Source organism: Pleurodeles waltl, chromosome 9 (assembly GCF_031143425.1).
Source record: "Pleurodeles waltl isolate 20211129_DDA chromosome 9, aPleWal1.hap1.20221129, whole genome shotgun sequence".
NCBI classification, from domain to species: domain Eukaryota; kingdom Metazoa; phylum Chordata; class Amphibia; order Caudata; family Salamandridae; genus Pleurodeles; species Pleurodeles waltl.
In genome coordinates, this window is record NC_090448.1 from 368,889,623 (window position 1) to 368,914,578 (window position 24,956).

At 42.1% G+C, this 24,956-nt stretch overlaps 1 long non-coding RNA gene across 2 annotated transcripts in view; it reads left to right on the top strand.

Moving 5' to 3' along the window:
• Positions 1–20,233, top strand: part of LOC138258626 (uncharacterized) — a 238,293-nt gene extending 218,060 nt beyond the window's left edge. For both annotated transcript variants that reach the window (XR_011198465.1, XR_011198464.1), the window contains exon 3: positions 19,561–20,233. This is a non-coding gene — a long non-coding RNA (uncharacterized lncRNA). The remainder of the gene's footprint in view (positions 1–19,560) is intronic.
• The last annotated feature ends 4,723 nt before the right edge of the window (positions 20,234–24,956 follow it).

Here is a 24,956-nt window from a genome sequence, read left to right on the forward strand (position 1 = left end):
ACTGACCCAAGAATCAGGAAGTGCTCTAATCGCTGCCAATTGCGTTCTTAGGATGGGGAAAGCAGAAGTCTACTGAAATCCCTCCCAGAGAAACTGTAATACAGAAGGGAGATTTTATTGAATAGGGGAGAAAGTGAGAAGTACACCAACATTAGAAAGATCATCAGTGACCGTAACAGAAATATAAGGTATAGAGCTATCTAGATTCCTGATCATAATGGCCTTCGAGACCCCACCTGGAAATCACCCCAGGAGCTGAGGGGAAAGCGAAATAGAGGACGTTTCCAAACTGGAAGACTGGGCATGGACAAAAGAGGGTGAATAAGGAGCTATGTGGCGTCCTAAGTGTTTCCTTACTGTCCATGAAACAATCCAACTTGCCAGTCAGGGCCGTCTCTGGAATGCTCAGGAACGCTGTGGTTTTCCAAGACAGTTCTGTTCAGAACAACCATAAAAACCTTTCAGGTTCTGGTGCTTATTAGAATGTAAAGGCAGACCTCTTGAAGATAATCTAAAGCAATATCGCATGTATGTGATTACTGCTCATTGTGAGGGTCTAGCAACAATTTTATTTTTAATTAGTGTAGCACAGATTCACAGCAATTAAAAGGCAGTAATAAGACTGACTGATTTGAAATGTGTCAATCCCAGGAAAAGGAAAGGCGTGTTAAGTATCAAACCTGTGACTTGCCAACTCACTATGCCCTGACATCAAGTGACATTTAAGCTCAGCATTTAGAGATATGCACGTATTTGTGCATCCTTCAGCGTGAAAACATGAAACATTCCTTCACTTAACAATCATGCATGAGTGCCTCTCTGGACTTGCAGTGATATGTATTTCATTAACACATTGGCCTGACCCAGACGAAATTGTGGGTGAATAGCCAAAATCTGTTACCTCTTGAAATAACTTTGCAAAAAACGGTTGTAATGTGCTTTGTATTGAAATCTGTGGAAGCTACCTTTCAGTTGCCAAAACACACAATCTCCTTTCCAAACATCACCGAAGGTAGCCATAAGGTGTGAAATCTACCAACACGTGCTTCTTCTAATTGTACGGTCTGGTCCACTATGGTTACATGGTACTAAAGTTGATTACTCAATTTTGTCATACTTGTTCAGGGCCTAATTCTTCCCCATTGCTTAAGGTATCAGGCCCATCACTGCTGCTTAAAATGTTAGCCCCACCGAGGTTCAAGTGTAGTTGCGCCTGTGGTGGAGATGTCAGCAAGGATGTGCAGACTGAAGCTGCCAGAGGGCCCACCTGTCAACCTCACAGCTGTCAGCTGTGCTTTTTAGGGACGGATAGCTGCTACTGCTGTGCACCTGTACGTGTGAGAGGGTCAGTCCGAGCCCGACTACCAGGGTGAGGCAGGGCGACATGGGCACAAATAAGAGCTCAGGACACATCATAAGACACTGACGCAGAGAATTGACCAATTCCCAGAGCCATTAAAGCGCAGGGAAGACCTGAAAATGATTGCCACCACTGCTGAACAGTGGCAAACAAGTTCTGGTCAAGAGAAATAAGTTCAGGTGGTAACCATCTGCAGCCATCGGCACAAATTAAGCATTGCCTGCCCTGACCCAGACGCAAGTTTTTTTGCAACAGATGACATTTCCAACCAGCCAGAATCCGGTAGTCTACAGCCCCGTAGGGCAGCCTTGCCCCACCACTGTCTGCTTCTCCCTCTCTGCAATCCATATGTGTGCAATACTTCCTAGCATTTAATCGAGGAACAAGATGGGGTGGAAGTCGAGCGCACTATGTTAAGAGAAGGGACTCCAACCCCCTTAGCTCAAGACATAAAGGAGGCTTGGAGAGGTTGGTAATGTCACTCTATGTCCCAGCAATACTTGTGTTTGCATTTACACTCGTTACAATGTGTCACATTCACTTGCAACGTGGCCTTTGGTGTTTTTAACACCCCATCACCCTACAGCATCTTCTCTTATTTTTAGAGATGGCACAAGAGGAAGTCATCTTTGTTTAACCTAGTTGTGAATGGTTGTGGGTGACCAAGAAATGCACACCCTTAATTCTTCCAGCCCTTAAAGACGCAGGCATGCAAGTTGCTTTGGTGTTTAAAGCTGGTGAGAGAACACTAGCTGTAAAGAAACGCGTAACAACACAAATCACTTTTAAATTAAATATGCTGTGGAATATATATATTAGAAAATAGAAATTAAAAAACATAGAAATTCTTTAAACATTACCAAAGCTTAAGGGGAGTTATAGTACTGAATTTGCCCTGTCAAAACAATAGAAATTCAACATTTTTAGTTCGTTATTTCATGTAACTATAACCAGTGCTTTAAATGGAAAAATAGAAGTGCAGGTACTCTGTAATAGAGTACCTGGTTGCTTCTGAGAAGTGCCGGTACTCTCCAATTAAAAGTATTACGTTTTTCTGGAGATATGCCGGTACTCTCCCTCTCAAAATAAAAAAGTGCCGGTACTCAGTACCGGAGAGTACCGGCCTATTTAAAGCACTGACTATAACCCGTGCCCTAAGGTAACTATAACGTGTGCCCCCTTTAAACATAAACATGCGCTTACCATTAAATGTCCCTCTCAAGCCCATGTTCCAATTATAACCGAATCCCATTTTTTCTTATACTGCAACTATGACTGCGTAATTAATTACGTCACAAGTGCCAGACTTTATGGTAGTTTACTTTGCGAGTAGCACGTCTTGTAATGCTAAAAACGAGATTTACAGTCTGCATTTATCCAATGGAGTGATAGAAATAAATACTGCTCCACACGTAGCATTCGGTATTTTACTACTGAAAAACGTAAAAAGCATAGCTGGGGAGACTGCAGTACAGGTATTCTTTTCATTTTTATGTTGCTCTGGCGCCATCTTGTGGTACGATGGAAGTTCTCAGCTATCTCTAGGAATTTTCTATTTGCTACCCCAGGCTTACTACTACAATTTCACAGTCCTCTGTGAAAAACTCCATTCAGATTTGCACAAATGGGGAAAATGTGTGCAGGATATATTTAATGAATTTCACACGGCTAAATTGTCACCGGCAACACTCGTGCCAAGAAAATGCTGTTTTAGCACGAGACTCTGGTGTGCATTTGCTAAAATGTCTGGCAACACATTGCAGCACAGTTGCTGTATTGCTGGCTTGAGAGTTCGAGTGCAGGACAGCACCATATCCACAGAGATGTGGTACTATCCGATTAACTTCCCAGCACTGACGCACATTTAGGCTACCAGTGCAATGCCGGGGAGTCTGCTTCCTGTCTAGGGTTTTGTTCTGATTGGCTACCCTTCCAGTACAAAATACTTTTCATAGAATTACATTTTTTACACTTTGATTGTATGCTGCACAGTGCAGCACACATGCAAAGTCAGAAAAGATTGAAGAAATGAAAGCATTTCTGATCAATAACTAATGTCAAAACAGTGCTTTTTTGATATACAACACTCTCTACTTTTTTAAGTAGGCTGAAAAGTAAATTTTATTTTAACATTTATCACAGATTTTGTGACGCAAAGCCCATGCAAAATGTTACTAAATATATCCCTCAGTCTTGCCCGAGAAAGCAAAGGGAAGCAAGCATGTCTCCCACCAAATCTGTTTTCGAGGTACACTCTCCAGTACAGCTGTGAACATAATGTAAAATAGGCAAGTGCAAACATATAAAATGTATAAAATTATTTAAATTAAAACCCTTTTCTTGCTCCTCTCTGTTGGTCAGGCTTTTAATTGCGCTCCTGTTCTCTTGCCATGACTTTAGGTCTAAGTCAGGTGCTGATCTTCCCCAGCTGGCAGACTCTGTCACCTGTCCTTTCACAGTATGTCCCTGACAAAGAGGGGCATATTTACAAGCTTCTAGCTCCCCCTTGTGCTGCCATAGAGTCATTTTTTGTTTTTTTTACGCTGAGGCAGCTCAAGGAGGCTTTTCCCCGCACCAGACTTACAAAGTGGTGCAATGCAAGCATTGTGCCACTTTGTAACCCCTTGCACCACATTAAGCCTGCACCAGGCATAATTTATGCAAGGGGGGAATTCCCCATTAGGAGGCCCAGCAAAATGACGCAGTGAAATTTTTGAGATTTCACTGCACCATTTTTCCCATCATTTTCAACGGCTACCCAAGGCAGGTGTTAAAGTGATGCTCCCATTTTTTTCAATGGGCCTGTCCACACATTGCTGAACTAGCACCATAATTTGGGGCGCTAGACAACCAATGCGCCCCAATAGCGTAAACATTTTTGACGCTATTGTGCTAATGTGCACCACGGTGCATTGTATTGTAAATACGGCACTACCATGATGATGTTGGGGATACGCAGGGGGGCGCAAGAAAAGTAGTGCATCATAGCTGATGCTCCACCTTCTTGTAAATATGCCCCAGAGTTCTAGGTCTTGGGACTTTGTCTTGCAATATTCAAGGATTCGAGAGTGAGAGAGGCCTGCATTATCCTTTTGTATATTTCTTGCAAGATTTTCCCTTTTACTTTTACTCTAGTTTTGTGGGGCAAATGGCCCACGAGTCTTAGCTCCTCTTTCACAACCTTCTTACACAAGAACCTGAAGCTACTGTTCTTTAAATTTGACTTTCTGAGTCGCTCTCTGACCATGATATAGATACTGAGGATTGTTATTATAGTTGGCTTTAATGGACTAAAATGTCGAAGGTCATATAACTTCATGGGAGTGATGAGTGCGAAGTGTATCAGGCTGGCTCAGAAATCAACAGAACACTCTCTTCCCACACTCATGGGAAGCTGACTCGCAAATTTTTTAACATGTGCAGTAATACCGGGCGTAGTATTACAAGTGTTACCCATATTAATGGCCAGATTCTGTAATTCGGTTGCCCACTAATTTCAGTACCATGTGACATGGAAAAAGTTTTTATTCTGTGCCTTGCACACACTTACCTGCCGGTACCAGAAATAACTGGTCTAGTATCTGTGCACCAGTTTACTGGCCAGCTTCTAAAGAGGGTGCAAATCTCTTGTGCCAGACTGAGTTCCACCTCTTGCACCCAGTCACTGATCACTTCGCTCAAAAGGAGAGGGGCAGGAGTGGCGCTCAAAGGGGGAGGATGACCTAAATTTAATAAAATTAAATGAAACAAAAAAAACACTTAACTTTTTGGCGCTGTCCCGCATCACGCTCCTCTTCCCTGCTGGCTGCAGGCACAGGCTCCTAGCCTGCCCTGCGGCCAGTCCCAGGCAGACTGGGAGCCTGTGCAGGCTGGAGAGTGCCTACCACGCATGTGTGTTTGGCCGGCCCAAGCCTGCCGGCCAAACATACATGTGCAGTGAGGGGGAGCGTTGGGCACTCCTCCTCACAGTCCCTCACCTCAGATGCCCCGCCCCTTTCACAACAAGGGAATAATAAACATAGTTTATTATCCCCTCGTTGTGAATGTTTTGCAGCTTCTGCTGCTGGCGGGGGCTTGGGGGTGACACTCCTCTGCCTTAACGAAAGGGTCATCCCTGTAGTCAAAACACCTTTGATATGAATTCACGTCACTGAAGGCAAATCTTGGCAATTCCCAGTTTAGACTTTTAAGTTCAATTATTTGGCTGTGTCAAATGACTACCTGACACATATTTGTGTGTATTTTATATAGCATATACTTTTAGATTTTTTTAAATAATATTTTGATATTTTTGGTGGTTTTGTTGTGGAGTAGTGAATATATATAGGCAGGTCCTGGCTAGACTTCAATCTTGGTTTGCAAACAATTCAATCTTTGCAGAAGAACAGGCAAGCTTTAGGGCCAAAACTAGTACCCTATGACCAGGTTTTTTGTTTCGTAACTATTTGGTTGACCATCTGTATGTTGCATTTATAGATTTATGAGCAGCATTTGACTGGTACAGAGAGACACCTTATGGGAGGTTTTGGAAGCATATGGAATTCCCAGTGATCTCCTGTGGAGCCTGGGAGCATTGCACCAAGAAACAGACGCAAAAGTCAGATGGAGCAGAGGAGGGGACCTTATACCTAAAATCCCCATTAGCCGAGGCGTTAAGCAATGGTGCATGCTTGCGCCAACATTGTTTAGCCTGTGCATAAATGGCGCAGTGAAAAGGCTGTTACGCTGTAGGCATGATGCGCCTACAATTACTGAGGTACCTGTTCCACTCCTTATGTTTGCAGACAATACGCTGTTAATATCAAGATCCCCTATGGGACTACAATGTGAGCTGGATTCCTTTGCTGTTTTCTGCCATAAAAGAGGTTCAAAATTGAATCCATCAAAGTCCAAGTTTATGACAATCAATCCTCATCGGTCCTCCAGAAAGAAGCCAATATTTTGTGGAACCCTACTTGAACAAGTCAAAATGTTTGACTTCCTGGGGGTAAGTTTGGCAGATAACATGTACTGGGGACCTCAACTAGATAAAAGTAAGTCTATCCTATTTCAGAGGGCAATGGCTATATGAAGAAGATATAAAGCTACCGGAGGGGAGGGGGCTTGGTCTCACCGGTTCTAAAAGTTTATGGGGCTGCTGCTGTGTCAGCAGCCACATATGGGGCTAAGATTTGGGGCTACGCAAATGTAACACTATTGTTACAGACAGAAAACAAGTTTATCAGGGCTTTGTTTGATCTCCCAACATGTATACCCCTTCTACCACTAACATATGACCTGTCCCTAAATAGGATTCATCATTTGACTGCCTTGAGACCCTTAGTGTATTGGATAAAATTGTTCTCATCTGCGGAATCCTCCCCACATAGGAAATCGTTGGTCGAGTTGGTATCCTTAGACTCACAGCTACTTATACCCTGTTTAAAACATTAAAACAATTAATGGATATGTTAAAAATGGGGCAATTGTGGAGCAGGCCTTGGTCAATGAGAAAAGACACTGTGCAGGAACTGAAAAAAGAATTTTGGGATCACATTGTGTTAAAAGCCTGGGCTGATCAGAAAAATGGGAGTATAACTGCACAGCTTTTGTTACATAAGTGTACTACCAAATTCAAACCATATGTTGACAACATCACTCCCCTCCAAGCAAAACAACTTCATATTTTGTTCAGATGTGGGGTTCTTCCCCTAAAGTCCTTCACTGCAAGTTGGGGAAATAAATTCAGTGGCCAATCTTCCTGCCCACACTGCTTAATGCTTAAAGAGTCTGAGGCTAATTTTTTCATTTTTTGTACACAATACACCCTGGCGCAGAAAAAACAGATAATTACACTAAGTAAATTAATGGGTATAAGACAATATAAGGTAAAGTAACAAATCTTAAAAAGCGAAACGCAAGAAATAATCATGTTCGCAGTTTCTCGCTATTTGCACTGGGCTTGGAGAATGGAACTGAGAACTAACACTTATAAGACCCAGCAACCTCACGGGCCTAAATAGACACAATCCACTTATGACTCTGGTACAGTATTTTATCCGATTGTTGAATTTATTGTGGGTTGCCTGATGTAATTACTCGACATGGTAGATTGTATGAATTGTAAATAATTTTACTATGTATATGATTTGCAGTTTTTCGCTATTTGCACTGGCATTGAAAATTGAGACTGAGAACTGGTACTCAAAAGACCCAGTAATCATGGAAGCCAAAATAGACACAATCTATATATAACTATGGTATAGTATCCCAAGTGATTGTTGAATTTATTTTGGGTTGACTGTTGCAAACATTGCACATGGCAAATTGTATACATTTTAATTGATTCTAGTGTGAACAAGATTTTCATGTACTTGGCTTCATAGTTGAAATAAAGTATTTACTAACAAACTATATGTTTATTTTTTAAATATATTAAACAATTTTGAATTTGTCACTTTGTTTAATAAATGTACATATTTATAAATTGGTTTATACAATTACAAAATATTTTTGGGACTTACAAGTATGCATGGTTGTGTTTGTAAAACCTTTAAGATGTATTTTAATAGTAGTTTTAGTTATTATTTTTAGTTATATTTTCCATTTAGTAACATATAAATTAGAATTTGTTTTGGTGGGATGTTTGGTTTGTAGAGAAGTAGCGTGGAAGTGTTTTTAAATTTGTTTTTCCTGATTTAAAATGTATTATGTATTACTTATTAATTATTTAAACATTTATTAATTATGTTTGATAAGTGTTTAAAATTGTATAATGACTATACCTTTGTGTTTATATTTTAATATTGTTAATTAAAATATGTACATTTTTTAGCTCTTGATTTTTTAAATATAATTTCTTTTTTATGTTTTTTTCTACGCATTTGTTATTTTTTCATATGTTTCTAATTGACATTATTATTTTTTTTTAATATTGTGATTTCAAATTGTACATTTTATTTACATTGATGTATATTTATTTGGAGTACTTTGGTGGTAATATTTGTTTGCAGTTTTTAATGTATACATATATTTACATTTATTTTACTATGAATCAGTGTCATTTGGTAATTAAATAAATAGTAAATTGTAAAATTGTTTTTAGAGGTCTGAATTTTTTTCTACTGCTGGCCAGGTAGATAGGTGATGTTAAGTTTGAACTCCGTAAAGTCCAATACTTTCTGTACTGTTGTTTAGGATAGAGTGGGAATAGTAAATCTAACCCCCTCCAAAGTGCCACACGTTTAATAATTTTTGTCATACTGAGGTGGGAATAATAAATATTATCCATCCAGAGTCCAACATTTCCTTTACTGTTGCTCGTTTTACAGAAGTAATAGTAAACCTGACCCCTCCGAAGAGCAACAGTTTCTCTACTGTTGCTCAGATTGGAGTGGGATTCATAAATCTAAATGCCACCTCAAAGTCTAATATTTTCATCAATGTTTTTCAGCTTCGAGTGGGAATTGTTAATTTCTCCACTCCAGTGTCCAACACTTTCATTGCTATTGCTAAGTTGGGAGTGGGAATAGCATATCTTATCCCTCCATTGTCCGACACTTTCCTTACTGTTGCTCAGTTTGTAGTGGGTATTGTAAATTGTACCCTTTGTATCCAACACTTTCTTTTTTGGAGTGGGAATAATACATTTGATCCCACCAATATCTAGCCTCTTGTCTGCATAGAGTTATAATGGTATTTCTGTGTTTAGAATTTCATTTATTCTAGTATTTGTGATTATTTTTAGCTAGTTTTTATTTATTTTTTCAGTATTTATTTTAATTTTATATTCTTATATTGTTTTTTGAGTTTGTGTTGTGTTTATTTTTTGAGAAATGTTAATTTTAATACTATCATTTTGTATGTAACTTTTATGTTGTAATAATCATGTTTGATAATTTTAATTTTGTTTATTTTATTACCTATATATAGGGTTGATTTACTAAACCTAAGAGCAGAATTAAGAGTGTCTTAACTGTGAAAAACCATGGTTTGGTATTCACAATAGCTTGTAAGTGCCTTCTTAAATTTTAAACCTGTCAGCCTTCAGGTAACCTTCCCCCAGACTTTTTGCTTTCCCTCCTTTTTTGCTCGACCATTTTTGTTGGCCTTAGGACTCTGAACACTTCACCACTGCTAACCAGTGCTAAAGGGCATGTGCTCACTCCTTACAACATGCTAATAATGGGTTATAGACAATTAGCATGTTTAATGTACCTATAAGTCCCTACTAAAGTGCTCTACATGTGCCCAGGGCCTGTAAATTAAATGCTACTAGTGGGCATGCAGCACTGATTGTGCCACCCACTTAAGTAGCCCTTTAAACATGTATCAGACCTGCAATTGTAGAGTCTGTGTGTGCAGTTTAACTGACATGTTGACTAGCCATTTAAAACCCCTTGTCAAATCTTAAACTCCCCTTTTCTTACTCATACATCACCCCTAAGCCAGGCCCTAGGTAACCCATAGGGCACAGTGTGGTGTAACTAAAGGTAGGATGTGCACTTTTAAGTTTAACATGTGCTAGTAGTGAAAAAATCTCAAATTAATTTGTCACTACTGTGAGGCCTACCCCTCTCATAGGATAACACTGGGGATTCCTTATTACATTTAATAAACTGTAATTCCTGATTGAGAAGAGGTAGACATGTCACGTTTTGTACATATGCAATATTTAATAATACATTCTCTTTAATTGTAAAGTTGAATTTATTGTAATGATTTAGAAAATGCCACTTTTAGAAAGTTAAACATAAAGAAGAAGGGGCCTGACCCAATTAAGGAGAATGGTGGTCGGGTTACTGAATATATCCACAATATCAATACCCTAATTCACCATTATTTGAAAAGGTAGAACTTTAACAATAAGACAATGCTGTAATTTTTCATCATGTCAATAATTAATTTACTTAAATGCAGAAATATCCTTCAATAAACACAGGTACTGTGTGAACCATGCTTACAAAGTAATGCAATACCTAATCAATACAAATATTAACAAAGGAAACCTAATAAAAAACCAAGACCATTAAAGTATTTCACAGTGCCTATCCAGAGTTTTGTAATCACCCAGATACTTTTTCAACACAAGTAGCCCCATAGCATGAGTGTAAAACAGTGCCGATTAATCCAGCATCAAGGACTTAGGGCATATTTATACTCTGTCTGCGCCGAATGTGCGTCAAAACTTTTGATGCACATTCGGCGCAAACCTTGCACCATATCTATACAATGACGCCCAAGCCCGCAAACGCCAAAAGTCCGCCATGTGCATCATTTTCTGGATGCGGGAAACCACCTTGTGTTAATGACATGCAAGGTAGGTGTTCCCGTCCAAAAAATTACTTAAACACCCGTGCGCCATATTTAAGCTACCATGCAAAAAACCCACACGGCTGGGAGGCGGAGACGGAAAATGGCGCATAGCCCGATTTGCATCAAAAAATAACGTCTGGGTCAGGGCAGGCGTTAAAATGGAGCAAACACACCAGTACATAAGGAAAACACACAGAAGCAACAGCAGAGCTCCAAAAAGGATGGCATGGAGGTGCCTTTCATCCAGCATGCATGCAGACGCAGAGCACAGGACCAACAACAGCAGCTTCCACAACACCAGCAGGGACCCCAAAGGGAACGCAGAAGGCAGGAGAGGATATTCTGCACCAGAACAACCCTTCTGTGACTCCGGCAACAAGACGTCATCAAGAGGTACAGACTCAACTGGCAAGCCATTCAGCAGCTGCTGCGCAACATTGAGCCACAGTTGGCACCCAGCTTGCAGACACCCCACACCATTCCTCCAGAAACCAAGCTGTTAGCTGTCCTCCACATGTTGGCAAGTGGCTCCTTTCAAACCACTGGTGCCCTGGTTGCCGGGATCTCACAGCCCTCAATCTCTGCTTTCCTACCCAAGGTTTTGGATTCCATCATCTCCCTCACACCCCACCACATCAGCTTCCGCAACACACAGCAGAAGCAGCAGGAGACAAAACAGGGCTTCTACCAAATCAACGGCTTCCCACACGTGCTTGGTGCCATTGACAAACATATACGCATTGTGCCACCTGCTGCAACCGAGCATCTGTACTGCAACAGGAAGCACACACACTCCATCAATGTGCAGGCCATTGTCGATCACCGGGGATTGATCACCAGCATCGTGGCAAAGTATCCTGGGAGTGTACATGATTCATTCATCTTCCGTCACTGCACCATCAATCAACACTTCCAGGATCGACGATATGGAAATGGCCTACTTGTTGGTAAGTACAGAAATTTACTTATATACACACAGCACGGCAACCCTCTAGGACAAACAACACATACACCCCTACTTTGACACGTGGCCAGTAAGTTACTGAGGTTGTGACACCGCTAGGCATGTTTGATATCCTCACACAATGGGATACACACCTTTGGACAAATGACAGTTCCAAATAACAACAGATGCCACTCGACAGACTCAAGGGAACAATTTAAAAACAACACAATGACATGGCCTTAACTGGCATTACAACTTGGAAAATTAATCTTTCAATATCACATCAATAACACTCAATCAAACACACTTCCAACCAATAAGTACTGTGTAAGGTGTGTGCAATGTGTTTTGCTGCAGGTCAAACACCATGAGACACATAGCATGATGATGATGAGTACAATGAAGGTGACATGGGATCAATGAGGCTGTACCAATATCTCACATCACTCCTGCACTGACATTGTCCACTACCAATAAGCAAGTGAACTGTGCTAAAAACACATATTGATGTGACAATATTGAAAGTGCACATTCCTACACATAGGGTTTGAGACAATTTCACACACACACAACAGATGTACAGGCATATAGACCTTCTTGTACTGTAAACGACAACCTCACAACCAAGTTAGCCAGCTGAACTGGAACATGTTCAGTAGTATAGGTACACGTTTGAACATGAATCGACTCAGCAAGAGCAGAGAAATAGGTCTGCAGAGAACTTGTCACACATGGGATATTTGTGCATAGTCAATTGTCAACACGTCAGTGCAGACAACTTAAGGAGATGTGATTTCTCTTTCAGCTGATCAGGGGTATCATAACCCCATTTGCAAACCCAAGCACAGCATCAGAGCGTGCCTATAATGAGGCACATTGGAGGACACACACCATAGTCGAGAGGACTTTTGGCATCCTGAAGTCAAGATTCAGGTGCCGCGACATCACTGGAGACAGCCTCCTATACTCACCAGAAATGGTCTGTAATATCATTTTGACCTGTGCCATCCTGCACAACATTTGTGTAAGGAGGAACATTCCCCTATATGAACCAGACCCACAAATGCCTGAAGAGGAGAAAGAGGAGGACGTTGTCCATCAACTTGATGGGGACGATCCAAACAGAGCTATAGGATTGCGTCAGATACAACACATAGTCCAAAACTTCTTTTAACTCTACTCACCATCACCACTGTCTTACCATATGTCATTAAACACCTATTCTAATCACTATATCATGTCCTGGATAATCATTTTTGCATCACATTATCCCTAAGATTCATAATCAGAGTGTAGCCTCATGGAGCATTGCAGGATTACATATTAGGATACTGAAAAATCCACATCACATTTGATGGGTATGAATGTACACCCAACATCACACACACTGTAAATGACATATATCCTGTCTATTTCACATTTGAACTGCAATAGCAGAGGACCACAGCTATTTCACACATACATGTTGGCAACATGGTTCATTGCAGCATATGGCACACAACTAAGACACCATCATTCACTAAGGAAAAAAATGCCTCATACATGAGGCAGTGGATGTGCTATAGCATTGGTAACAAGAAGGTATGGCAAGACCCTTGACAGCAGTAAGTGTGACATCAGCTATTTTTGCAAGGAGTATGTGTGACAAGAAATCCATGTAAGCAGCAAGTGGATAGCACGAGTGCCCCAGGTACGACTAGCATTGCTCACAAGACATCCCCTGCACATGCCATCCCAGGTCATAAGTCCTGTCACTGCCATGTTCTCTGTCTCTCCCCACCCATCTCGAGAGTGCTCTGGAAATGGACTATTTGTACCCAGATAATCCCTCATCTACACACACCCAGACTCACATTCTGACTCCAGTGTGCTTCCCTCTTCAGTATGATATGCCATAGTCATTTTTCTTCTGTCTGCATGGACTTCTGGTCGGATAATGCACTGCCTTGTAGACTGTAGGACCTGTAATCACCTGTCCATTGCTTCCCATGTGAAAGGTACTGTTGGCCCTTTGAACTTGATTCTCATCTACAGAACTTGTGAGAGACTGAAGCTGCACACACCTGTGTGCACCTCCATGCAGACCAGCCATTTGAACATGCACTGCCCTTGCAGCTGCCTGGAACAGCATAGAAACTTCCATCATATGCATATCACTGTTATGCATTGCCGTATAAATCACTTGGGTAACCCAGGTCTTGGGTTATTGTGTAACGTTGCAGCACACAGGACAAATACAGTTTTCATTTTCCACAGTGTTGTTCCACCTTTGACCAGTATCAGTCTGCTCACTGTATGTTTGCCTTTTTAATTTTTGTTCCTGATTGACCCTGCATCCTGTTAGACTGACTGGTTCCTGTCTTTGCATTACCATAAAGGTTCCCTGTGGCTACATTTGTCTCATAGTTGCTTTCCATGCCCTCACTGTCCTCCTGGGGTATTGTGTCAGGTAGGTCTACAATGAATACTCAAATACATTGTATAGCGTAATCAGTTTACTTATCGTATCATGGGGTGGAACTTGTCTTCAAATAGCCTAATCATGGCCCATCCCTTGTCTGGGTTTCATGTATGCATGAGTGACAAATAGTGACAGTGTACCATGGCAGTATGCATGGATTGGCTATGGTGCCTCCAGCACAACAAACACCTTTAGATAATGTGCATGAAATGTAAACACATGTTTGTACCCTGACGGTCCACACACTGATTCACATTGCCCCCAAAATATTGTTGGGGCTTGCGTGGTGAATAGCTGTGAGATTAATCAACACAGAGGCACTGATGTTCCTGGATGCAGTGGGAATTCTAGAGGCCACCCTGTGTACAAATGTTGTGAGGAAACCTGCTGGTTTAAAATTACTGATTCATTAACTTTGTGAGGACACCAAGGTTGCCCTGTTGTCAGGCTCATTAAACTTCTGCAGTGCCATAGCTGGACTATCCCCATCTGTGTTTTCTATTCCTCTTTGGCTTTCATTCAATTCAGCTGTGAAGGATACTTTGTTGATGCAGGGAATGGCTCCACAGACTCATGACTAGACCTGCACGTAACTTTGACAACATGGACCCCAATAATAATACAGGCTAAACATTGGCCCACACACTTAAACTGGACACCTTTGTGCAATTAACCACTGGAAATATGTGAACATGTGCTGCCTCCACTGCCACGAGAGAAACATAGGTTATTTATATGACTCAAACTGTGGCATGACATTACATTTGTGGATTGGTTTTGAAACTTGGTGTCACAAACACCGTACCCACATAGCATTTTGCAATGCCTGACTCATGGGTAGTATACAAGCAAGTGCCCAGGAAGTGGTATCCAACATTCCAGAATATGTGATGGCCTAGTCTTGGAACATTTACCATGATCAACCATCTTCTATCTATCCTGTGCATGGTTTGTCATTGGAGATGCTTATGTCCCAACAAATCTGGGAAGTTCACACAGCATTTGTTGCTACGTGTATGCCAAACACATTTCCGTTCTCATCTCCACACTGAATAGCATCTGATGGTTGGCCACATTGATAATACATACATACAAGCACATTAAAGAAAACACGTCTTGTGATGTTCACACAGTGGGACAACTACATTTGTAAAAGCCAATTCACACACCGTGACACACAGGCAATGAGTTACTGTATTGAGTTGCGTAGCCTTGCCATCCTCTATTGACACACAACCTGCTCAAACTGGGGAATACCAATATGTAGAGTGCAAATCCGGTATTACAACTAGAGGGTCATGGTCCGCAGTAGTATGATCTGCCACATGTGCCCATACACAGGAAGGCACAATGTAGATGCAAACAGTGTATCTCTGTATAGCCACACCTGTCATGTACTAATAAAATTGAGAAATGACCCAAACCCAGTGGAAGACAGAAACTTTGATGCATATGCATCTAAAAAGACGCACATGCATCAAAAAATGCCGCATATGCGTTGAAAAATTACGCTCACTGCCATGATACATCCATTGGCCCTGAGCGGTAATTCCCACACTGTACCGCATGAAATTGGTTAACTATGAAAAATATTTGGAATTATGGATGCAGGGTAATTTCTAAGCATGTGTGTCAAAAAAATGACGCACAGACTGTAACTGTTACAATATTTTGACGCATAACAATAAAAACGCACCACATTTGAGGCAGGAAGTGATGTAATAGGATATCCTGTTTACAGAATCGGTATAGTGGGTGTACTTTCACTTTCACTTTGTAGTCTGTGATTTTTCTTGACTGTGTGGCTGTGTTTGGACTTGTCTCTCTGTGAATATTGTGAATTTGTCTCCTGTGTGCTCTTTATATTGTCTTTTGGTGTTTCTTAAGTGTCTGTGGTATCCTGTGTAAGTGTATTTTTGTCATTTCTGGTGTCTAATTTTGTCTTTGTACTGTTGGGAGTCTGTTGTGGGCAGCGTTAGTTTTGGGATAGTTGAGCTGTTGTAGTGTTCTTTATTTTTCATTTCCCTCTCCTCCTTTCCCTTCATTATCCTCTGTACCCCTTAATTCCTTTTTTTTTTCAAGCATGTTGGGTAGGCCACGTCTTGGTAGAATGAGAGAGGAGGAGCTGGTGGGATTTATTTGGCCACTTCCTCCCCTTAATGATTGAAGCAGGTGGACAGGTGACACAGGGGTATCACACAGAGGCAATGAGGATGCGGTGGGCAAAGGTCCTGTACCATCTTAAAAGAAAATACAACACACCGCGCAACGACCACCAGCTAAAACACTGTTGGGCTGACCTGGTTGCCAGGGAGCAAGCCCTGCTGGACCACCTGGGGATTGTGATTAGTGGCCCTGTTGGTGAGTACAATTCAGAGTAGTGTGCACATTTTAATGCTCGGTAGTGACAGTAGCAGATTTGTTCATATGCTGCAGGCAATGTTTTTGGACATGTGGTATGCAAGTTAAACTTACAGCTGCCTTGAGTTATACAATAATTCCTACACATTACCGTCATTTGTTTACGCAACAGCTGCACTAACTTACAAAGCACAACTGGAGCCTGTAAATTAGTGCTGTCTTCACGTCAATCGATGATGCAAATGTGGCTCTAACATATGTTTTATGCATGGTCTGAGAGTGTACCAGGAAAGACATGTTTTTAGTCCAGATATTTTCAAGAATTAATGTGTCCCCCAATTATTTTGAATGCATGTCTGAACTGGATTCTGACACATACGTAACAAGTTATTTCTGACCTCAGGTAACATCTTAAGCTGATAGTTTGACTTGGTTGTGCCGCAATTAAATTAGGGATGGATGCCAAAAGTAATGCACACGGGTTCATATCAAAATGTTTGCTGCTACTTACCATAGCTGTGGCACATAAAATGAAGCAAATGATCTAAATTGAGGGGTAACAACTATCCATGGCCCTCTGTTCATTGTACCTATGTGTTTTACATTGGTATTAGTCACAATAGCTGGACCCAAGCTAATGCATTTGCCATCTGTGTTACTCTATTGCCATGTACTTCTCATAAGTTAGGGATCATTATGGGATACCTGACGTTGGGAAATGCATGATCACAATGGATTAAGTGCATGATGTCGTGCAAGGGACCTCTGACCAATTCCATCATACATATAAAGTTGACTAATACTTTGCTAGTTTAGTTTGGCACACCCATGTTGATCTAGTGCAGCATATGTTTAATAACTAACCTCCCAGTATGGAGGCTATCACTGACATGGGTGTATGCTAAGATCAGAGGACCAGCCTTCCTGTGTCTACTGTCATTCTGAAGGTATATACAAATTGAAACTTACATCATCATGATTGACATAGTGGTACATTTGATAAACCATGTATTAATAATATCACAGTGTCAGTTTGCTGTATATCCGCTGATCAACCAAATTGGCAAATGTAAGATGATGAATGTGTCTCATCTGTGATTTCTGAAACCCATATTGGGTAAACAGGGCAACGAGTGACACATTTCATGTGCAATGACTACACCTGTGCCCATGCAGTCTGTCATGGATGACTACAATATACACTGTCAACATATATCTCCCTGTTTGTATCCAAATATGAAAACTGGTCAATCCATGGCTATCCTCAAACTGTCACCAAATAATGCACAGGATCCCTGCCATTATGGTGTCATAGGGGGCATATGTGGCTCAGGGTACCCTATTAATGTAGCATATGTAGCCTAGGGCCAGATGTAGTAAAGGGTTTTATCCATTCTGTGTCTATGGGAAAATGTGTTCGTACATGTGGCCCCTAGACACAACACAGGCCCTACATGTAAGGGACAATAGAGCACATGATAAATCATGATCTTGAATCAACTCACAGGTGCGTCACACAGTAAATGATTGTCCTTTGATGCCCAAGCCACAATACCTGAGTGACTGGTATTGCAGTGCGCCAGGAAAGTGGCTTTGCATGTCTCTCATTGATACAAATGATGAGAGGAGTGCACTCCATAAATGAGTCTGCAAATAAATGATGGAGCATGTTTGCCACCACATGATAGTTAGGGCCACTGCATGTGTGCAGATATATGTGTATCACTCACTGGAGTGACTGGGTCTGTACATGTTTGCAGTGGTATGTCTGTTGCAGTATCATAATGCCTGAGAGGCTGGACTTTCAGATTTAAGGTTACACACAGTAATTGTATTTGGAAGTGTTGTACAGTGCACAGACATTGAGCACATTTCTCCCTTCCATGCTTTACAGGTGGACCTGCCCCCTACACAATCGGAGAGGTGGCTCGATTTGCGGAGCCAGACATCTCCAGTTAGTGTGGATATATCTGTTCTGTGTTGTGTTTGCAGCTGTTGTGTGATTGACTCCTGTGTGTTGGACATATAGCAAGGTATGATGTGCTGGTAAATGATTGGATATGTTACTTGAGTGGAGTATCATTTTTTTTCCATCTTTGAGTTGGACAATCATTAGCGTATATTCATAGTTTTGTAGTGCAGCCCTGTAGGCATGGCCATGTGAATAGGGTGACATTTGTTGATAAAACTTTTATTAACAAAATTTAGCAGAGGACCATATTTATGATTTAGTCAGCAAGTCAGACCCTGAATCTCACAGAATAGGGATGCCAAAGTCTTACCCACAGACTTGAGCCTCCCTGTTCACTAAGGAACATGTTTGACTGTATGTTTGACTTCCTAGCAGCATGTAGCTCACCATGTTGTGCTGCATGTATGTGGCACTTCAGTACAATGTCATAGGTGTGCATGCATCTCATAGCCAGATGTGTGCTTGCATCTATCTGCTTATTGTAAAACATGTATTAGTGGAATTAAATTATGTTGACAATTGTCTGCATTTCCAAACATAAATGTGGATGGGATTGTCAAAGGTTTGGGTGTATCCTAGTTGTACATCCTCCTTATCTGTGGTGGACCGCCCATCCCCATGTACAGCTGTCCAAAGCTTCCTGGGTGTCCTAGATGTTGGAAAGTATTTGTTGCTTGTCCATCCCACCCCTTCAGGCACAGGCTTAGGGGTATGAAATGTGTACCTAGGACTGATGATCCAAGTTTAGTACACAGACATGTAAATCTGTAAATCACTTGTCCAAAACTAGGATACCCACTTATGATTAGCAACTGCATTCTATCCTGGCAATTCCATTTACAAATCACAGATCTTGTGGCCCTTGATTGTCATCCAGAGGATAGTCATTAGTTGGCCTGTCACGTGTGGAGGATTTTTTACATGACAAATGGCTGAACTATGATGCTTAGGTCATTTAAGTTGTTACACATCTTTTAGAGCATTGCTGTGCTGTTAGATAGGACATTTGTAGGCTGCATTGGCATGTACTTCCTCAGGGACAATCTGTGATCTGTATGATGATATGGCCTGTTTCTGGTACATTAGATGTATTGTCTGATTTACTTCAGTAGCTATATCACACAATTAAGTACCTAATGTTTGGTTTTATCTTTTTTTTTTTACAGCAGCCAATATTAATGCCACCCAGATTCGGGAGTTTAAGGGCAAGGCGATGCATTACCGCCACATTCAGGATGTGGAGTCTGGGTTCTGCCACATTGCACGGCGTTATCGCCATGAAAGAGCCTCCAGAGTGTGGAGGGCATTTGCCCAAGGGGGCCCTTCGGTGTTCACCACAGCCACCAGCACCACCACTACCACCCAGGTGGCACCAACCATAGCAGGCACCACTGCAGGACCATCAACCTCCACTGCTCCCAGACCTATCACAGCACCACCTGCACCTCCTCCTACATGCTTGGCAACGACACCTGGACAAACATCTTCAACTGGCACCCAGACCACCCCTGCTGCAGTCATTGACTCTGCAGATTTCCAAAGGATGCAACGTGACATTGAACGTATGTTGAGGAAAATGAACAGGCTGCAGCAGGTGGTGGCACAAGTTAATAAGAGGGTAAGTGCCATAAAGAAGACCCTGCGGAGGGTGAACTTGTGAACAATATACCCTCAGCCATGATTCCCTCCCTCCCCTCCCTCCTCTTTCCTGGCTCTTTAAATTAGTGGGTTTAGGGGGCTTAGTGTTAGGTTAGAATAGGCTGTTAGTTTTGATAGTAGTAGTGGGTTAGCAGGTGGGTGTATGATACTTTTAATGTCAGTTTTTATTATGTGTGTGGGTGGGTGGGCGGGGGATGATGTTGGGGTTTTTGTGTTTTACAAAAATAAAATATATAGATATATAAAATATAAAAATACAAAAAATATATATTTGTTTAGAATAAGATAGTATGTGTTTAGGTCAGTATATGTTGTCCTCCATGTGTCCCGTCTTATAAGGGGGGCAGGGGGTTGATGTTTAGATTATTTAGTTAAATGTGATAATGAAGTTTAGCTTAGGTTAGTAAGGGCCTGTTGTGGGTAATGTGTAGTTAGGATAGGTTAGGTTAGGTAAGGTGTTTCCCCAGGTTTTATCTTCCTTTTTTACTGTTAAATAAATATTTAGGTAATTCTTTATAGTATGTGTCACATGCTTGGGGATTAGGGCCTTGCCATGGCTGAACAGTGTCTCTTTAGTATTTGCATCTGTGTCCCATCCTGCAACCAAATCCCAATTGAGCTGTTACATTGACAGCTACACCAAAGCTACTTTGATTCTGCCATCCATTGCACCCGCCAGTCAAGGTTACTATGGATCCCAGAGTGTTGTTAATGTATGTTTTCAATCTCACCTACTTTGGGACAGATTTGGTATTGAGGACACTGTGTTTCGTCTGCCTGCAACCTAATGTTCAAGTGAAGCCTTATAAGGAGGGTGGTAGTATGATCTCATGTAGTACGGTATACATAACTCACACCTATCATTTGTTACATTGTTCAGCCAGGTTACATATTTGTACGTACACTCATACACATCCATTCCTGCTGTATGGGCTTGAAGACAAATTTAAAGGCAATAATCTTTGACTTAGACATCCCTTGAGGAAGACTTATTCTGTCCAACACATCATTATACTGTAAAATTTCTATTTCCCTCAGAATTAACCCTCAGGAAGGGCAGATGATGGTACAATCCAGACCACAGTGCATAGTTATCAGAGCAGTTGTATTGACAGTCTATAATCATTCACATGAGGTAAACATCACTGATCTCCATCATGGTTGATGTGTCACATTACACAGAGACAAAGTTGTTGTGTAAGTGCTATTTATTTTAAAGTGCTGTAGTGCTATATTTACATTGTCCATGATTGTGAGTCCATTAGTGTGACACCTTCCATTGTGATCCTACACAAGTGCAAAAGGACATGTCATTGGAAATCCTGAGGTGAAGTGTCAGACAGTGCAGAGGGACAGGATTTGCCAATGAGTTAGTGAGAGACAATCACAGGGCAGAGTGACAAGATAAACAGTGGGTTGTTGAACAGTGCTTGTGAGCAGCTGTTACAAGACTGGCATTTTACAAAGCACAGGACCTTGGTTATAAGTAGCCATGTGGCAGGGACTAGTGCTACTGGGTACTCTTACGGGTGAAGGTGATCTGTTCCACGTCTTCATCTTCTGATGTGTGTGTTGTCTCCTCTGCCCTTGCTGGTGGTGGTTGTGAAGGGGCAACACACACCTCAGTGTTTGAAGATGTGGAGTCAGACATCCCGGTAGCTGCCAACTGTGGGGCAATTAAGGGCAGTACTTCAGCAAGGAGGAGCTGCTGGTTCTTAAGAATAGCAGCCACATCACTGTGGCAGGCAGCCAGGTCGGCCCTGAGGGGGTCAGTATTGCATTTGTGCACGCGGTGAAAGGTTTGTTGTTGGAGGTGTTGTGTCAACTCTCTTACAGTTGTGCTGTTTTCCTTCACATTTTTTTTCAAGTTCATGCAAGATTGATGTTTGCCCTTGCATGGCTGCTGCCTGTTCTGCAGTTGACATCATGCACAAACGCACCCCCTCTAGGCTGGCTGCCATATTTTCCATCCCCACCCGCACCTTCTTGGCCAGCTCCCGCTGTACACCAACTACAGTTCTCTCAAAGCTGGTGCCAGTGTCGTCAGAGACATCAGCTGGGTTGGAGCTGGCAGGTCGTACAATTGGGGTAGTGGGTGGGTCCTCTGGTATGACTGCTGTATCTGTGCTCCTCCTTGTGACTGAAGGTGGGGTCTGGAGGGTCCCAAGGACATCTTGGAGGGTCTGCTGGCTGATGTTTATCAGCTCATCATCCATGTCATCGGGGTAGTCCAGGACAGACATATCCCCAGGAGAGCCATCGTCCTCTGCAATGAGATATTGTACAATTAGTGTGTCTGTGTTGTGGGATTTGTAATGTGATATGCCTGAACTTCCTATTTGTTGCACATTGTGATCTTGGTTCCTGTTCATTACTCCTGTCTGTGTCTCTAATATTAGCATTCTCCCATGGCCTATGCCCCACCTGCATGTCACATGTATTGTGTTCAGTTTGGGGACTTGTCAGCATCACATCCTCTAGGTGTTGGTTCTGGCCAAATTGTGAATTACCACCTTCTTGTCCTACTCAACCCTCCGTCTACTTCCATTCTCATGGTGAGGCCTTGCACTGGCTGTGGTTGTTCTGATGGCATTTGCACCACACTTCACAATCTGGAACTGAACCAGTCTCAGATATTTCACATCCAGCTATATGTTGCGGAGATCTATTATATACTATGTATAGCATTGGCATGACACACTACAGATGTCAGCATTGGTAGTGTGTAATGTTGATGTTGGGGAATGTGTGCTACATTGGATTGCACTGATGGTCCTAGAAGTGTTCCATTTCCTCTTCTGACTGTGAGGGTGAATTTCACTAGCCAGTGACATATGTCCTCCCCCTCAATGCTGTTGTCTGAGCAGTATGACATTTAGGATGTTGGATGGCGTCATTGGAGCTATTGTGACCCAGGCACAAGGTGGACCCTGACATATGCAGCATGGGTATGACATTAGTGATGTGTTCCTCATAACGTTTATGACAATGACTGATGTTTGTAGCAACTATGGACAATCACATTTGACAGGATTAGAACATTTGTATTGATTACAGGGGATTGATAAAGTTGTCATCCTGAACCCTCTAATTTGGGTGTGTTTGACCCATGGGGATCTTACTGCCATTAGCTACTTGACCTGCACACACAGCAGAGGTGGTAGTGGCAACTGTTGTCAATGTTAAATTCCACTTGCAGATATGGCCTGAGACTGTTCGTTGAGCCCTAGTTTATGTAGGGAGAATACCAGCTGACGTGTGACAGCAGGCCAGTTTTACATTGTACCCTACCCTCCTGGACTGGCATTACCTTTCCAACATCCTTGGCATGGCAGCATACACCCATGCAAAGTTTGTTGGTGCAGTGTAGTACTGTGCCCCAGGTTTCCTCTGAACAGGCCATGCCCCCGTATCGTGCCCCTTTACCCATTCCACTCCCTGAATATCATGACTTACATGCATTGTGTAGTAGGTATGTTCCCCCCCCTGCTTGCAGTTAACATTTGTGCATTTTAATTCCTCATGTGACTTACCCTGCATCTGTGTTGTCTCCTGGTAGTCTGCGCTGTACTGTCCTTGAATCCCTGTGACGATCTCCTCAGGGATGACGGCTACCACCATCTCCTCCATGTGGTCCAGGGCCTCCTGCAGTGCTGGACTCCCACCTCCAGTGTGCAGTGCTGCCTTCCTGCCATCTTTTCCTTGGTCCTGCACTTGCAGTCATGCCAGCTTTTCTTGCGCTCGATGACTGTTCTCGATACTTCTGCCACACTGTTTATCTTGTCAACAATTTGTTGCCAAATTGCCTTTCTCCTACTGATTGGCAACTTTGAGGTGACAAACAGTTGGTGCTGGTGTTCTGTCACCTCTTTCACCAGAATTTCCTGCTCCTCTGCACTGAAGCAACACTTTCTTTTCTTCTTCTCCCTCTCCTGGGTCTTGTATGGCTCCTCCTGGCTGGTTCCTGGTCTGTTGTCATCATCCTGGGGTCTGTCCAAGCACCTGGGATCCATTTTGGCTCTCCTTAGCACATTTTGCAGTGTTTGTGGCGCTTTTTGACGCTATTGCGTCAACAAACTGCAGGTATCCGGTTTGCGGCGTCGTAAACTGGCTCACAGTCTTTTTCGCCACATTAACGTTGTTTTTCTTTACGACGTGACGCATTGGTTTGAGTAAAAATAAAGACTCACACCAGTGGTTTGCGCCGCCGTGCGTCAAAGTATAAATTTGATGCCCGAGCAGCGCAAAGAAATGGCGTTAGGTGGCGGTAAAATGTTTGACGCAAAACTGCGTTGGCGCAGTTTTGCATCAAAAAGTATAAATATGGCCCTTAGTTCATTGTCATTGACAGCACCCAAACACTACGCGTTTCGATCTCCCAGCAGGCTTAGTTACATAAGATCTTCTTTGGGGCCACATCCTTTTAAGAATGCAAGTCCATAATATTTCCATGTGCTCTCACAGGTGATTCTTGCTTAAACTAGTGTAATTATGCGCCATGATATGTCTTTCACCCTTACGACCATCACCCACTGGCTAAAGTTGGACACTCATCACTACTCGCAGAAGTAGCCTCACTACAGAAGCACATCCGTAGTTTAACTGTGATGCCGCCTTATTCTATCAGGGCTTTTCTCACAACATCACCCAGCAGACAATAGACTGTGCTTCTGAAAAACCAAATTAGAGAGTGGAACATGAATCCTTTACAAAGTTCTGTTTCTCGTGCAGTCCTTTGAATAGGAATATGCTGTCAATTTCGTTCTGCTCTCGGAAACGTTTCCGAAGATGCTAGGATATAGGCTGCTGGTGTCCAGTTAAAAAACAGTCACTTCTTAGAAGTGCTGCTTCTCTCTTTTTTTAAAGTACGGCATCTCAACGAAAAGTACCACCACGTCTCCAT